This window comes from Solanum dulcamara, chromosome 1, assembly GCF_947179165.1.
Source record: "Solanum dulcamara chromosome 1, daSolDulc1.2, whole genome shotgun sequence".
Taxonomy (NCBI): domain Eukaryota; kingdom Viridiplantae; phylum Streptophyta; class Magnoliopsida; order Solanales; family Solanaceae; genus Solanum; species Solanum dulcamara.
The window spans coordinates 58,414,021-58,427,844 of NC_077237.1; the positions used below are offsets into that span (position 1 = coordinate 58,414,021).

The window sequence follows — 13,824 nt, forward strand, 5'->3', positions numbered from 1 at the left end:
ACTAATTTGGAAGTCTTACATACGTGAGTTACTTGATTACATACCAAGATTACATAACAAAGGTCTCATAGGCTTTTAAAGTGAGACGAGATTATGAACGAGATTACGAACCCACGAGGGAGGAAAAAAATTTGGACACGTGGAAGCCTAGGAGGGTGAAACGTGGAAGAACCTCAAGCAGGCAGGTGACCCACCTTCTTGGGGTCAAGTAGGTGACCCACCTGCTTGGGGGAGGTGGACCCCACTGCCACGTGGCAGCACCCCATTGGCCGTATGTTTGAGGTGGCCCAATAAGGGCCTGACACGTGTCACCCTTAGGGGCTGACACATGTCACCTCATATATATATATATGTGTATATGCCTCTTCATGGATTCATTTATCCAAAAGCAGCAGCAACATAGGGAGAAAACGTGAAAGAGAAAGGCAGTCATAGCTTGGAAGCTTAAAGGTGAGTTTTCTAATTTTCTCTCTGTGAATTAATTATATACGACATTCCTAAAATACGTGGAGGTGTATATATGTATATTACGATGATTTTTGAACCATATTTTCAGTTCTACACTTGAAAAACTAAAAGAAGCTCAAAGAAGAAAACCTAGAGGATCAAAGGGAGAGGGCTACGGGTTGGGCCCTTTTGGGGTGAAATTCCGGGTTTCGTTTAGTGAATTAATTATTTGAAGTTTCCCTCAGATGTATAATGTTTAATAACATAAAATTTTAATTTGGGGTAGCGAGGAAGTCGCACAAACAGCCCGCTCAAGTTCAGCGCGTTTGAAGAAGTTCCGAGTTGCGATTTGGCTAGTTTTGGCCTATTTCGGGTAAGGTAAGACTTCTCCTTTAAATTTGGAATTTATGGTGTTATTATAGGGTGTATTAAACACCTTTTGGGATGATGGAAGTTGTGGAAAAGTCGTAAAAAGTTCAACGTTCGGAATAAACTAAATTGAAGTCACTATAGTTGAATTGTTGCCGAAATAGAGTGTTGTTCTTGTGAGGTGCTGCTGCAGGGGTGTGGATTGTGGTTGAAGGGTCTAAAAATGTTCTAAATGAGGTGGTGGAGATGCTGGTTGCATCCACACGACCCCTCCACTTCATACGTTTAAAGGTTTGACAAAAATGGAAACTAGAAACCCTATTTTGATATCGTAATTTTGAATAAGTCGTTTGGAATTTATGTTGTATATGGTTGGTAGTAATTGCTGCAGGTTGTTGTTTTTGGTTGTATGTAGGTATTATGGACCTAATTGGAAATTTGGATAGGGCACATTATAGGAGAGGTGCTGCCCAATTTTCGTCGACGCCTTAGCAAATAACAGAACTAGTCGGGGAAACGACTAAGGAAATAGATTCCATTAATACTAAGATGTAACCTAAGGTGCTGGAAAGTTAAGAGGGGTTGATATTCATATTACTTTCATGTTTAATAGGTTCAAAGGACGACGAGGCGAACAGGATGAGGAATAACTCAGACAAGGTATGTAAAGCTTTCTCTTGGCATATTTTGGTATAAGTTCGTACAACTATCTTTCTTTCCTTTTGGCAATGTTTAGCCTTAGGTGAATTGTATATGAAGTGCGGGGATAATTCCATTCCCAGAATTCCGAGTACGCCTCATAAACCCTATCCACTGTTCAGTATTAGAGTTCCTGTGAAGATTAAGTATTGCCTAGTAGGGCTTCTATGTGTCAGAATGTAATGTATGGGAAGCTATCTCTCATTTTCATTGAGATGTATTTGATACGAAAATGAGGTTACAATGCCATAGTGGTTCACCGATCCCCGTGAAGGGCCGAGTACGAAATATGTATATGAAGATCACCTGAAGGAAAGTACAGACTAGATAGAGCTTATTCTCTTTCTTCTTTTGGGGCATGTCCTTGTCTTAGTTGTAAGTTGAATCTGATCTGAACTCCGAGGTAACTCCATTCTTAAACATATCTTAATTACTTTTGAATATCGAACTCTTATAGTAGTTGAACTATTTCCCTGGAAACTTTTATATGTTAAAGAGGTAACAAATGTACAGGCTCCAAGTCTTACAGACTATATGTTAACAAATGTTTCTGGTTCCATAAGCGATTTGGCTTTACTTTAGTACATGTCTAGGAGCCCCGAGATTATAATTGATATTGCACATAATGGCATTTAGAAGTCACTCGATATGACGACACTACTACTCGAGTCCTCCGACAAAATTTTAATCTTCTTATACGGTCAAGTCTCTAATAATGATTTAAATTGCATATAGTTATTCACTACTCTAATCGTGTATATTGTAACATTTCTTTCCCTGAGTCCCAGGACAAGATACGTTCTCATGCACAGTTCACTGCATTATTCCCTGAGTCCCTCAATAGAGGGACAGGATACGTGTATAGATATATGATAATGTGTTATAATAAGGTGGTGATAGTGTCGGGCCTATGATGGTCCTACATATGTGATTCATCGGACCCCTGAAAGGGCCGACTATATTATATAAATTAAGCATGCATGCTTTTGTGATTCACAGAGTACAGTTACATGACTTCGATTTAATAATTTATTCCCCTGCTTCTCTATTTCGAATATACCCCCAGTGTATTATGTTACATTTTACATACTCAGTGCATATGTCGTACTGACCCCTCTTTCCCGGGGGGCTGCGTTCATGCCTGCAGGTACATATACAGATTTTGGGAGTTCGTCACCTTAGGGTTCCATGCAGCTCAGCTGGAAGAGGTTCCATTGTATCGGGGCCTAGTTTTGATACTGTCCACGGATGTATAGAAATTGTTTTATCCATTCAGGGGTACGGCGGGGGCCCTGTCCCGCCATATGTTGTCATTTATATGTTTAGAGGTCTGCAGATATGTATATGTGGGTTGTATATGTCATTTTGGTTCAGCTGGGTCTATATGATATATTGTACATGTTGTTATGTTATGGCAGCCTTGTCGGCTTGCGTGCCTGGTCATGTTGTGATACGAACAAAAAGGGCTACAGGTATATGTAAATGTTATCGCCCAGTGGGGCTCTGTTACATGATATTGTTTTATTTACAGTTCAATGTGACCACAGCTGATAGATATGTGTATGGGGGTCCAGGTTGGACCCCAGTCGCGACCTACGGGGTTGGGTCATGACAGATGTGGTATTAGAGCAGTTCGTCCTTGGAGTGTCTGTAGACCGTGTCTAGTAAAGTCATATTTATCGGTGTGTTGCGCGCCACATCTATAAACAGGAAGCTACAAGGAATTTAGGATGTTACCTTTCTTTCACATCTGAGATCGTGCTATAGATCCGAGTCATAGGAAAACTCCTTATACTAACCTTGGATCTTAACAGAGGGAGGACACTAACAAAAGGAGGTAATTGACGATATGGGACATTACGAAGCACACAGGTAAGTAAAGTAAAGGCACAGAAGATATCCGTTTGGTAAGGTATTGAATTAATATTGAAATGTAAAGTGAAACCTGAAAGGAAAACAGACAAGAAGTGCAACGGATGCAGTTTGAAGTTGGACATATGAGGTAAGTCCAGTATTTTTATATTATTATGACGTTGAAAGCCCTGTGAGGCTGTGACATGAATATATATATGTGTTGGCCCTGTGAGGCATTATTGGTATTTTCTGCGTATAGGTTTTGGGATAGTAAGAAATGCAGAGGAAACTCAGCCAAAATTTTCCCAGAATGGGGAAAAGGAAATGAAACATAGATTTTTGAGATGTCTGAGAAGTTGATACCAAGTACCCTCTAAAGGGGGGAAGTTAATGAGAAAATGGCAAAAGTAAGATGAAGGCAATCGATATAGGAATATATTTAAGATGGACGTCTAAACATCAACAAGATATGTTACCGAACCAAGTTAGAAAGGTCCGGAAGCTACCAATAATTGGATGGAAGCCAGAATGCTATATAAGGCAGCGTTAAGAAGTTTTTGACGAGACCCTGACTGACATAACACTAGAAGGCAGCTGCGGATAAAAACAAAAGAGTGTAACCATGAAAGGATATCAACCAACTTAAGAGACATTACGAAGGATAATGAAAGCATGCTAGACCAAAGGCCAAAATATTGGTTATAGAGTTAGTCGCAAATGATGTTGCGATAGATAAATCACCAAAGATAAAAGAATAGAAAGCCTCCTGTGGTAGAAAATAAGGAGAACATAAGGTGAATAGAGGATAGTGGAGTTAAAGGTCTACGTCGGTACTGGATACAAGATAACAGACGAAAGGACAGGGAGAAACCTAAAGACTCGCGAGATAACGCTGAGGTAAATCTTGGGCTAAATCGAGTGCCCGCACATCGTGGAAAGGATTACAACGAAATGTGACACGAAGACTTCCAAGGGAGGTCACCCATCCCAGTATTACTCTCACCCCAGCACGCTTAACTTCAAAATTCTGATGAAACTTAATGTGTTAGTGCTGGTATGATCACACGAGATGGAAAAATCTGAACTAGCGACGGAGAAATGATATGAGATTATGTACCTGGAGTATTATAAGATACGTTAAGGTAATTCTAACAAGGACTTAAGCAAAACAAGAAGGATTAGCTAATTGCTAACTAACAACACATTCGAATGCCACAGTTCGTCAACATAGTACCTGTTAATAAGAGGCAAACCACCGAAGGGATATATGGGCCAGTGGGCGAGGGATTTTCGACACCACTGGGCAACCAACTCTGAGGGCAAGAAAAAGCAAAACCCAAAAGGTAAGGATATTAGTTGATATAACTTACGGATGACAGGAAGTAATACCCAAGGTCGAAAATTCCGCAGTATGACCTGAGCTACAAGACTCACTTCATACTCCATTGACAGATGGATCTAGAGGGAATGTTACCTGTGAATTAACGATATTAGTCCCTTTTTCTTCGATCACAGGTTACCTACTCCGCCGAAAAGGTATAAAGTTGTAAGGTAAAAGAGTGGTAGGACCTTACGGAGTCTTCACAGCTATTGTCCTAGGCAACGGAGCCCAAGTTATAATTAAATATCGAGAGATTCAAAGATAGGTTAAGTCAAACTATCGAGATGGAATTAATACTACGGGTGAAGTAAGACATGATCACGAATGGACCAAAGATCTACCCCAATATTGAGGGTAGGATAAAGGAGAAAAATGCAGGGTAAAACAAGAACACTCGCGAGGTAACACTAGGGTACCTCTTATACCCTCTCATAATCTTGCAAAGGTAAAGAATGACATGAGACAGTATGTCTAGAGGATTACAAGCGGGGGTAAGGGAAATTGTGAAAGGGTCTAAGTAAAACTGGCAGAACTAGCGGATTACTACAGGATGGCGAGCTTTTATGCCAAAATTCCTTCAGAGTTAGACCAGATCATGATAGGAAAAGAACATAACGATTATGAGATCCACTATATGAGAGGACTTCAGCATTATTCAATAACCAACCCCTAAGGATTGGGAAAAAGAGAAGAGGAACCCAAAAGATAGAGTGCCAGTTGAAGTCTGGGAGAGAGTCGAGAAGAACTATACGAGGTTAAGGAGCCCTAAGTTATCAACGTTATTATGAACCTATCTTATACTCTGTAAGAGTAGGGTGCTATGTGGGTTATTGCAAATAGGCAGATGAATCATCCCATTTGCTCCAATCAAAAGCACCTATGTAGCTGAAATTAGGTGGAATTATAGAATATGAAGAATGGTAAGGTTCCGTGAGGTTTCCCCAATAATATCTCAGATAGAGGGACTTTGATTATGGTTAACATCTAGAGATTAGTCCAAGAAAAGGTCGGGAGCGCAAACAGGTCTTCGTACCGTATTCTTCCTCGAGCTATTGAGCAGACTAAGCATACTATTATATGGTTGGCTTAGGAGCAACTGAGATGATCGTCCACCACTTATTAAGATTACCTACCATAATGGCTACCACTCTGGTATCCCAATGGCTCCTTACAAGACTGGTAGAGTAAGACGTGTAAGTCCCCTATTGGATAGGTAGATGTTAGAAAGACTAAGCTAAGAAGGCCCCGACATAATTAAGAAAGCTATTGACTAAAATCCCAGAGTCGGCAGAAAATGATATACAAATAATCGACATCGACATTCAGAGTTCAAACGGATGATTGGATGTTCATAACGGAGTCACCCAGAAAAGGGGACTTAACCCAAAAATATATTAGACTGTATTAGGTTGCGTGTAAGGTGGACAACGCAGCTGGTAAGTTGAGCTTACCACCTAATTTGGAAACCATACGCCCAGTGTATCAGATATAGATATTTCGTAAAGGTACTAGTGATCCACCCATAGTATGTCTCATAAATAAAGTCCATGAGATAGAAGAGTTATCCTACGAGGAGAAACTTATTTCCATATTCTATTGGAAAATTGGAAGGTTACGAACTGAGGACGAGCCTTTCGTTAAGATACGGTGGAAAAACCAAAACCAGAAAGAGGATGACCAGGGAAATTAAAGAGAACATGAAACACAAGTATTCACACCTGTAACCGATGTCTACAGTTAACTCCAACTCTTAAGCACTCGTATGTTAATAATATAGATGGAAATGTATGTGCTAGAATAAAGGAAAAGAACCCCTCTATAATTTTTATAAAGTCTTAAAGGAAGTTGCATTTAACATTCGGGGACGAATGTTCTAAAAGGGGGAAGGATATTACACCCCACATATTTGAACTCGGAAGGTTCCTTAAGTTACTTAGAAGCTAGTATGTGAGCTACTTAAGTTACGACCCTATTGAACAACTCTAAGAAGGGAGAATGTGACACCTCATGGTAGGGAAGGTTGGAAATAGGGTCAAGAGAAGTCGAAAGGAGTCGGAGGCCAAGTAACGCGACGTAGGACTCGACTTATCTACGTAAGATACTAATTTGGAAGTCTTACATACATGAGTTACTTGATTACATACCAAGCTTACGTAACAAGGGTCTCATAGGCTCTTAAAGTGAAACGAAATTACGAACCCACGAGGGAGGAAAAAAAATTAGACACGTAGCAGCCTAGGAGGGTGACACGTGGAAGCACCTCAAGCAGGTAGGTGACCCACCTGCTTGGGGTCAAGTAGGTGACCCCACCTGCTTGGGGGAGGTAGACCCCACTGCCACATGGCAGCACCCCCATTGGCCGCATGTTTGAGGTGGCCCAATAAGATCCTGACACGTGTCACCCTTAGGGGATGACACATATCACATCATATATATATATATGTGTATATGCCTCTTCATGGATTCATTTATCCAAAAGCAGCAGGAACATAGGGAGAAAATGTGAAAGAGAAAATAACTTGGAAGCTTAAAGGTGAGTTTTCTAATTTTCTCTCCGTGAATTAATTATATGCGACGTTCCTAAAATACGTGGAGGTGTATATATGTATATTATGATGCTTACGGAACCATATTTTCAGTTCTATACTTGAAAAACTAAAAGAAGCTCAAAGAAGAAAACCTAGAGGATCAAAGGGAGAGGGCTACGGGTTGGGCCCTTTTGGGGTGAGCTTCCGGGTTTCGTTCCGTGAATTAATTATTTTAAGTGTCACTCAGCTGTATAATGATGTTTAATAACATAAAAGTTTAATTTGGGGCAGCGAGGAAGTCGCACAAACAGCCCGCTCAAGTTCAGCGTGTTTGAAGAAGTTCCGAGTTGCGATTTGGCTAGTTTTGGCCAATTTCGGGTAAGGTAAGACTTATCCTTTAAATTTTGAAGTGATGGTGTTATTATAGTGTGTATTACACACATTTTGGGCTGATGGAAGTTGTGTAAAAGTCGTAAAAAGTTCAACGTTTGGAATAAACTAAATTGAAGTCGCTATAGTTGAATTGTTGCCGAAATAGAGTGTTGTTCTTGTGAGGTGCTGCTGCAGGGGTGTGGCTTGTGGTTGAAGGGTCTAAAAATGTTCTAAATGAGGTGGTGGAGCTGCTGGTTGCAGCCACACGACCCCCCCCCCCACTTCATACGGCTAAAGGTTTGACAAAAATGGAAACTAGAAACCCTATTTTGATATCGTAATTTTGAATAAGTCGTTCGGAATTTATGTTGTATATGGTTGGTATGAATTGCTGCAGGTTGTTGTTGTTGGTTGTCTGTAGGTATTAGGGACCTAATTGGAAATTTGGATAGGGCACATTATAGGGGAGGTGCTGCTCAATTTTCGTCGACGCCTTAGCAAATAACAGAACTAGTCGGGGAAATGACTAAGGAAATAGATTCCATTAATACTAAGATGTAACCTAAGGTGATGGAAAGTTAAGAGGGGTTTATATTCATATTAATTTCATGTTGAATAGGTTCAAAGGACGACGAGGCGAACAGGATGAGGAATAACTCAGACAAGATATGTAAAGCTTTCTCTTGGCATGTTTTGGTATAAGTTCGTACAACTATCTTTCTTTCCTTTTGGCAATGTTTAGCCTTAGGTGAATTGTATATGAAGTGCGGGGATAATTCCATTCCCAGAATTCCGAGTACGCCTCATAACCCCTATCCACTGTTCAGTATTAGAGTTCCTGTGAAGATTAAGTATTGCCTAGTAGGGCTTCTATGTGTCAGAATGTAATGTATGGGAAGCTATCTCTCATTTTCATTGAGATGTATTTGATACAAAAATGAGGTTACAATGCCATAGTGGTTCACCGATCCCCGTGAAGGGCCGAGTACGAAATATGTATATGAAGATCACCTGAAGGAAAGTACAGACTAGATAGAGCTTATTCTCTTTCTTCTTTTGGGGCATGTCCTTGTCTTAGTTGTAAGTTGAATCTGATCTGAACTCCGAGGTAACTCCATTCTTAAACATATCTTAATTACTTTTGAATATCGAACTCTTATAGTAGTTGAACTATTTCCCTGGAAACTTTTATATGTTAAAGAGGTAACAAATGTACAGGCTCCAAGTCTTACAGACTATATGTTAACAAATGTTTCTGGTTCCATAAGCGATTTGGCTTTACTTTAGTACATGTCTAGGAGCCCCGAGATTATAATTGATATTGCACATAATGGCATTTAGAAGTCACTCGATATGACGACACTACTACTCGAGTCCTCCGACAAAATTTTAATCTTCTTATACGGTCAAGTCTCTAATAATGATTTAAATTGCATATAGTTATTCACTACTCTACTCGTGTATATTGTAACATTTCTTTCCCTGAGTCCCAGGACAAGATACGTTCTCATGCACAGTTCACTGCATTATTCCCTGAGTCCCTCAATAGAGGGACAGGATACGTGTATAGATATATGATAATGTGTTATAATAAGGTGGTGATAGTGTCGGGCCTATGATGGTCCTACATATGTGATTCATCGGACCCCTGAAAGGGCCGACTATATTATATAAATTAAGCATGCATGCTTTTGTGATTCACAGAGTACAGTTACATGACTTCGATTTAATAATTTATTCCCCTGCTTCTCTATTTCGAATATACCCCCAGTGTATTATGTTACATTTTACATACTTAGTGCATATGTCGTACTGACCCCCCTTTCCCGGGGGGCTGTGTTCATGCCTGCAGGTACAGATACAGATTTTGGGAGTCCGTTAGCTTAGGGTTCCATGCAGATCAGCTGGAAGAGGCTCCATTATATCGGGGCCTTGTTTTGATATTGTCCATGGATGTATAGAAATTGTTTTATCCATTCAGGGGTACGACTGGGGCCCTATCCCGCCATATGCTGTCATTTATATATTTAGAGGTCTGGAGACATGTATATGTTGGTTATATATGTTAGTTTGGTTCATCTGGGTCTATATGATATATTGTACATGTTGTTATGTTATGGCAGCCTTGTCGGCTTGCGTGCCCGGTCATGTTGTGATACGAACAAAAAGGGCTACAGGTATATGTAAATGTTATCGCCCAGTGGGGTTCTGTTACATGATATTGTTTTATTTACAGTTCAATATGACCACAGCTGATAGATATGTGTACGGGGGGTCCAGGTCGGACCCCAGTCACGACCTACGGGGTTGGATCGTGACAGTATTTTCTTACTATTTGTGAATTTGTAGTAGTATAAAGTATGGTATCATGTTTGATGGTAGTTAGTTCCCTTGTTCTTATTTATCTATTAGCCTTTTTTTCTCCTTCACCCTTGACTGCATTCCCGGAAATGAACTTTTGTGCAGGGATATAATTGATACGGTCCTTTGGGCCTTTATGTGATATATGTATTTACTTCTGTTAGTAAGTTGTCACTTAGTTGTTCCCCCTTTCATAGTGTGTCTTCGTGTTTAGGTCTTAGGCTGGCTCCACCAGGTACATCCTTGGTTTCTTTGCTTGTTTCCTATTTTCTCTCTCTTTCTTATATTTGATGGCGTTTGTATTATTTTTGTTAGTTACTTGTGATATATACTCCTTGCTTACATGTTCTTTATACTTTCTTTATCTTTGGAGCTCAATCGGCCGATGCCTAATAGTTCTACTTATTGGTACTCATACTACACTTCTATAATTTACAAATCGTAGTACGAGTCTTTGCTGATTTGGATATCGTGCAGAGTAACTCTTGGATTTTTGAGATTTGGGTGAGCTCTTGATATTCAGTATTTCCTATCTCCTTCTATTTTAGCTTGGACTAGTCTTTATTTGTATTTGGAGACAATCATTATTACTATTACTAATATGGTATCTGTATAAACCTTGTACTCCGTTATTTAATTTAGTAGTTTAACGACCAACTTTTTTTTTTATGGGAACAGACCCTACACGAGGCTCCCACCTCTCGTGCACAGTCAGGGGTTGAGCTTTTAACGACCAACTGATACTAGGTCTTGGGGGTTATCTTGTTTTATTGGTATTATTATTTATTATTATTATTATTATTATTATTATTATTATTATCATCATCATTCTTTTCTTTACTTCCATTTATGATGGTCCATTGCCTATGGTTCGGGACTATGGCGTTAGGCTTACCTACTGGTGGGATGATAGTAGGTGCCATCATGACTTGAGAAATTGGGTTGTGACAGAGTGGTACTTCCACTTATGATGGTCCATTGCCTATGGTTCTGGACTATGGTGTTAGGCTTACCTACTGGTAGGCTGATAGTAGGTACCATCATGACTTGAGAAATTGGATCGTGACAGAGTGGTACTTCCACTTATGATGGTCCGTTGCCTATGGTTCCAGACTATGGGGTTAGGCTTACCTATTAGTGGGCTGATAGTAGGTGCGATATGACTTGAGAAATTGGGTCATGATAGAGTAGTATCAGATTTTAGGTTCGCCGGTATCATCGGTATAAGAGAGAATGCCTAGTAAATTCCTGCAGATCGGTACAGAGTCATCTGTATCCTATATTTGGGAGGTTAAAGGGCTTTTTAGGGAAACTCTATTCTTGATTCCTTATCATGTGAAATTTATTTGATCAACCTCTAAATACTTTCTTGGAATTCATTCCTCTTTAGATTGATAGTACGAGCTTTTCGATGGACAGGGCATGCTCCTACCCTATTCCCTATGGAGAGAGACATGACTCAATAATTTATTGAGGGATTTATTTTGCCACTCTGCTTAGCATCACAACACTTGTTAGATGTTGGATCTACTTTTCCCCAGATGGTCAATTATGTAAGGTCTATGAAACATGCATGGATGGAGACTTACAGGGGTGGAGGTAGGAGATCCCTCCGTTAGTGCAGTAGAGGTAGCATCTCACCCTAAGGTAAGTATCTTTCTTGTGAGGGTCAGCCTCACCCTAGACCTATAAGACCCATGGCACCTCAGGTTCCAAATAGTCTTGTGACAAGTTATGGTACCTACGGTTTACAGAGTTTATGATAGACTTCTCAGGGTTTGCTATCTAGGCATTTAGGTTTTAGGGCTCATACTAATTCAACTGATTTATCTTAGTGGGATGCATTTGGTATAAGGATCTATACATATGGCGAGTTTGGGCATCCATCTAGGGAGTGTCCTACTGTCACATATCGTAGGCAACAGGCTTGGTAGGATCAGGTTCGTAGGGCTCAGGGATAGTAAGTTAGATGTGGTGTCTCGAGTGTTGTAGTTAGTGGTTCATGTGTTCATTTCGTGGACAAGCATATTCTAACCCATACTTTTGTAGGTTAGACAGAGGATGAGTCTCCAGGTATCAATCAGATTTGTGTAAATTTTATTGTAGGACCTTTCTTGGTTGTAGTGCTTAGATATTGGGGTCTCTCTACCCATCAGTGATTTCTTGGCTTGTTTGATCCATCTTATGAATCTGGTAGTTACTCTACATGGCTTATGTGGGCGAGTTTACTTAGCCTGATTACTTACCTATTATTTTCTATGACAACTTTACTTGGAACTATGTGTATGTATTTATCTTTCCTAGATGATTTCTTTTAGTAGTGGATCATATTGGTGTTATTGTTATGTTACAATAGTGGTAGAGTTATAACTTATAGATGTTGAGCTTAGTTTATTGCCCTAGTGGATTACTGTTTAGCCATCCTAGAATTTTCTTGAGTTGGCCATTTTTCCCCTTCCAAGTTTTCCACTCCCTAGTGTGCTTAGCTAGTATGAAGTTGCTACCAAGAGAAGGGTGTGTTAGTAGTTGCGGCCCTTGTGGTCTACTGTAGATCTTGTTCATCAATTCTTTCTTTGTTTGACTTTCTATTCTTAGTCCTAAGGTGGCAAAGTTAAGGTTTTCCCTTTGGATTGGCTAGGTTGTCTCTTCATGGTAAGTTTGATAGTTAAGTTATTGATTCAACTGGTTCTGTAATGTAATATCAGTTGACTATGTTTGAGTTGCAAATGATGTAAATGGAATTGACATTGGTTATTCTAAGTATGGTGATGTTTTAGCTTGAAGTGTCAGGTAAAAAGGTTTCTACTGGGTTCATAGAAATGGTGGTCTTCTATGCTTGTGAAAGACGAATAATTAGCGGGAAGGGGTAATTGTTGAGCGATAACATTCATGTTGATGAGTGAGGGGTTATCAGAATTTCCTTGAGGTGCTCTTCTGATTTATAGATTTCTTGATGGTTAGTCAATATATCCCAATAAGTTTAGTCACAGATTTGTTTTACCTTACAACTAGGACTACCTTCAATTTTGGTGATTCCGTGTTGTGCCTTTGTTCTACCGGTAAACTACAGTGGGTGTGTCGATAGTTCAAAGAGTCAGATTGTTGATTTGTGTCTTATGTAGTGGTGTGATTTAACTAATTCATACTTTTTCTTTCATGGGCGAATGGAATTCATCTTAGAAAGCTCAGCCTAAGGATGGGGTCAAAGTAGTTCATGGAATCATCTCCTGATTTTTAGTTCAGTGTGCGAGGTTCGTGTGTCTCTTTATGGTAGGCTGACAGTGTCTCTAGTGGTGTACCTCTCCGTTGTTCAACTTTATTAGGTCATTTTTATTGGGTTGAGCTATTTACTCGCTACCTATCGACTCAAATTTTTTGGAGTTTCTATGGTGAGCTCAGACTTACATTGGTGGGTGGACTTGTGGTGTTGTTACGGTAGTTCGGTTTTATTAGGTAACATTTGGTAGGTTTGGTATGCTATTAACTGCCTGTTGGAACAAGTTTCTTCTGGTGTGGAAGCGTTGTGCACTCGGAGAGTGGTACATGGCATTGATTTCTATTGCTTTTGGGTTAGATTCGCACATTGCTTTATTTTCTTGATGTTCTATTAGCAGCAAAGTGGCATTGGAGTTGGTCGTAGTTTAGTTTTTTCTTCTATGGATTTGTTTGTCCTTTAGAATAGCCTTTTCAGCATCTTCTTTTGTTTGTTGGTTGCCTAATTTTGAGGTGTCTGTGTGATTTTGGTTTACCTTGGGATTAGCTGTTACACTCATTTGAGTTTGTTTATGTAGGGTGGAAATCAGTATCAAAAGA

At 39.8% G+C, this 13,824-nt stretch overlaps 1 pseudogene; it reads right to left on the reverse strand.

Annotated features, from left to right (window-relative positions):
- Window positions 1-4,317: 4,317 nt before the first annotated feature.
- Window positions 4,318-4,437, reverse strand: LOC129904276 (5S ribosomal RNA; annotated as a pseudogene).
- Window positions 4,438-13,824: the final 9,387 nt, after the last annotated feature.